The sequence below is a fragment of the Capsicum annuum genome, unplaced genomic scaffold, assembly GCF_002878395.1.
Source record: "Capsicum annuum cultivar UCD-10X-F1 unplaced genomic scaffold, UCD10Xv1.1 ctg3900, whole genome shotgun sequence".
Classification (NCBI taxonomy): Eukaryota; Viridiplantae; Streptophyta; class Magnoliopsida; order Solanales; family Solanaceae; genus Capsicum; species Capsicum annuum.
In genome coordinates, this window is record NW_025846182.1 from 1 (window position 1) to 3,729 (window position 3,729).

Consider the following 3,729-nt stretch of genomic DNA (forward strand, 5'->3'; position numbering starts at 1 on the left):
AACTTGGTATAGCCTTTTGATAGATATAACGTATGAGAATTGTTATACAAGTATTAATAGTATAGATGGATTATAGATGCTACCCATACAGTTTAATGTGATAAAACTAAGTTAACGCTAAGATAACTATTTAAACTTGGAATCTTACCTAGTATTTGAATCTAAAGATTAAACTGACCATGTGTGTATAAGTTGAAGGTTAGATTAAAGGGATTAGGAGCTGAAAATGGAGCAAAATATTGAGGTGCTTGCTTGACTTATTTAAGCTAGTAGGTGAGTCACCTACTTAAGTTGTTTGGACCAAATTAATGGAGCCATGGCTATGGATCAGATTTGGGTCTATGCTAATATACTCATTTGGGCCAAATTGAACAAAAGAGAAAGAAAATAGATAAGTGGCCCAACACACCAATATGTGAAAGGACCAAGTTATTTAAGCCCAAAATAAAAATTTAAGTAAGTAGGTGTATCACCTACTTTGAAAATTCGTGCATCTTGAACCCTTAAGTAGGTGCATCACCTACTTGGACCAATTTGACCAATTTTATGGTCAAAAATGCAGCTAAGGAGGTGGATAAGATAGGGCCTTTAAAAGGTTACTGGTCATTTTACTTCACTTTTAAGTCACAAAAAAGGAGTATATTTCAGAAAATCACTCTAATCTCTCTAAAATAACAAGAACAGCAGTCCTATTTTTTCTTCTAGGGTTCTTGAAGAAACCCTCACCTTTGCAGCCCAAGTTAAGTGAAAAACACTTAAGGTTTTACTTAATTATCTCATGGAAGATTAGGAAAACAAGTTATAAGTGTTTGACTATAAGTATATAGCATTATAGAACAAGTTGTTTGTTCACGTTTCCTTGTTATTGAGGAACTTTTTTTTCTTCTTCTTTGGTTTAAGTGTGAAGGAAAGTTCAAGCTCTTGAAGAGTTCAATTACAAGAATAAGTTGCTGAATTGAGGTAAGGTGACTGCTCCATTTTGTTTTTCTTATATATGAATTTGAGAGGGGATTATGGATGTCTTATTATTGAGAACTCAAGAGATGATGAGTTCAATAATTGAATGCTATAATAAAAGGGATTTGGTACTGTTTTGTGGACTGATTTGTATGTATATGTTATGGGCTACTAGGTTGAAGTTGGATAAAGGTGTGATGAGTTTGTAATGAATTATAGAAGAAAGATATGGTGATACACCACCGAACTAATGTTTGCTGCCCAATCTATTTTGCGTATTGTTTGGAATGTGTAATGAAGTCGAGGTGGTTTTGGTGAACCTTATAAGAACCTATATGGTATGTGGGTGTAATTGGAGGAAAAAAGGGTTAAAATAGCACCCTTGTATGATAGATTAATAGTTGCTTCCTGGTTACTGTTTTGGGTGAAATTAAGTATCTCAAATGTGTTGATTGGTTACTAATACTAGTTTACCATATATTCTATTGTAGATAAGTAATCTAAAAGTCGGGAAGTCAAGTCGGGTTAGTTTTGGAGTCAAATAACCAGGTATGTAAGGCATACTCTATTTCACACTCTTTGGCATGAAATCGTACAATTGTTCCATCAAGTTTTTGAGGTTATCCTATAACAAATTGATACATAATGGCAGCACATACTCCATGTATCCAATGACCTTGTTCACACTCTCTAACGTATTAGAACACCTCAATATGTGCTTATTATTAAATCTGCGCGTCTATCTTCACTAGAAAATTTTAGGAGTTCTCCGTTTATTCAAATAAGACCCATATGTTATTTCAGCTCCTAAACACTTTATTTGTCTGCCAACAGCTCCCTACCTCATTTTTGTTTCATTAAGTGTCTATTTACATGTCTTTTATTAGCGTATTACTGGTTCAAGGTACCATACTATGATGACCACCAAAGTAACAATCTCAAAGGCTAAATAAACTAAGTAATGCAAATCTATAAAATGACGAGTGGAAGCTCAGGGGAATTTGCCTAGCATAGGCCGATCTCGATACCTTTATTTGTGGGTGGAAGCTCAAGGGCATACGCCTAGCATGGGCCGATCCCAATCTGTATATGTAGGTGGTAGCTCAGGGGCGTAACCCTAGCATAGGCCGATCCTAATTTATCTATTTACCACTGATCAGCTGGTCATTTGCATTATATGGCTTACAAAGATTATGAAGTAAGCAGGTAAAACGAAGAAAATAATATAATGTACATTGTCCCACAAGTATTTATAAAGGCGGTCTACTAGTACTACTTATACACTTGTATCACATTTCTATTGAGCTTTTGTATCAAGTGTGTTGTTACCTTCTGCCTTACATATTCAGTACATATTTTCGTACTGACGTCCCTCACGGGGGACCTGCATTTCATGTTGCAGGAACAGGCACTTCAGCTCATACAACTCAGTAGTAGGAGCGCAGGCTTTTCAGGGGCTATTTGTGAGCTCCAGGTTGATTCGGGGATTTCCCAGTCTGTTCCATATATTTTAGTATTGTACAGTAAGTCAAGAGTAGGGCAGGGGTTTTTCCTGACCCTAACTAAGTCTATATATCTTTTAGAGGCTTTGTAGACTAATGTAAAGTTAGGGTAGTGTTTTGTCTTTAGATGTGGTGGCCCCAACGGCCAAGTATTGTATGTATCAGTTTATGCTTGCATATGTAATTATTCTCATCGATAGATAATATCATGTTTGTCAAAACCTTTAGTTGTTATAGTTACATGTATGGGAAGTACAAGTTTTTGAATTGGTTCTCTCGGGCCTTTACGGCTACGAGTGCTTGTCCACCTTAATAGCATTTGAGGCGTGACATGATTAACACTTTAATTCCTTCAAACTTAAAGAAGATCATATTATAATTCAATTTCATTTTGAGTTGGTCAATCTCGATTAAGTATTGACCATTAGATAGAGGTTAAAAGATCTGGATCCTTGTTGACAATCCTTTTCCTATTTTAATTCCTTATTTCAATAGAATTAATCCTAAATCATGTTCTAATATTTGCAACCATTAAATATATGTTAAGATGACAATATTTTCAATATAGTTTTTATTATCACTCAAATCCCAATAATAATTTAACATTCAAACAATGAGTTTGTCATGGTTCCCACAACCTTAGTTATGGGAGATTAGTTACTCGTGAATTTAAAAGTGAATATAATGGAATACATAGATTAGAAAGATATTCTTACAAAATATGGATTTAAACTTCAGTTGTATTTCAAGAATCAACAAGGTTTCTAAATACCATGAAGAAAATCAAACTTCAGAATATTTTCTCAAAGTAGCGCTTGGAAAGGAGATGACCAAAGATATTAAGAAAAAAACTAAAAGTTATTATTTATAGCAGAGAAGATACTAATTCTAAAATTAAATTTTGGATTTTCCCACTCACAGTTGACGACCATAATTGACGGCTCGTCAACAAAAGTCTTTAGCTTGGTCCTCTTTACATGATAATCTTCTTCAAGTTGACGATGAGAGTTGACGGCTCATCAACTAGTTGACAACCCATCAACTCAAGTCTTCTACATCATTTTGATACTTGACATTCTACTTTGGTTTGAAGATGAGAGTTAACGACTTTTCAACATGTTGATAGCCCATTGGCTCAAGTCCTCAACTTTTTTTTGCCCAGTTTCTCTGGTTTTCTAAAAAGTCCACTTTTACTATATAATAAGGTAAAATACGATTAAAAATAACAAAACTTAGTTAAGAACATATAATTATTTTTAGTCAACAGACT